This window comes from Arachis ipaensis, chromosome B10 (genome assembly GCF_000816755.2).
Source record: "Arachis ipaensis cultivar K30076 chromosome B10, Araip1.1, whole genome shotgun sequence".
Classification (NCBI taxonomy): domain Eukaryota; kingdom Viridiplantae; phylum Streptophyta; class Magnoliopsida; order Fabales; family Fabaceae; genus Arachis; species Arachis ipaensis.
In genome coordinates, this window is record NC_029794.2 from 132,131,025 (window position 1) to 132,131,408 (window position 384).

A 384-nucleotide genomic window follows, 5' to 3' on the forward strand; every position below is an offset into this window, starting at 1 on the left:
ATAAAAATCATACTTAATATGCTTGTTGACAGAAACCTTTTTAAGGTTAATGTAATATTTAGATATAGTTAATTCAATAATGTAAGACTGCTTTATTTTCACAACAAAAAAAATGAAAGGAAAGTAGGAAACACAATAATAAGCAACACTATTTTAATACTCCAGTTGTATCTTTATCTTTATTCAATTATATAAACCCATGCGTGCACCCCGACACAAATTAATAATAATGCCAAAAGTGAAGTGGAAGCTTTGCTAAGTTGCGACAATCTGACCAGAAAAAATGGCAGTTATTTGGGGGTAAACCAGAGTTCAATCAATTGCCTATAGTTTGTTCATATCATAATGTTAATCAAATGTTTTCTAAATTATCGACTAATTTAA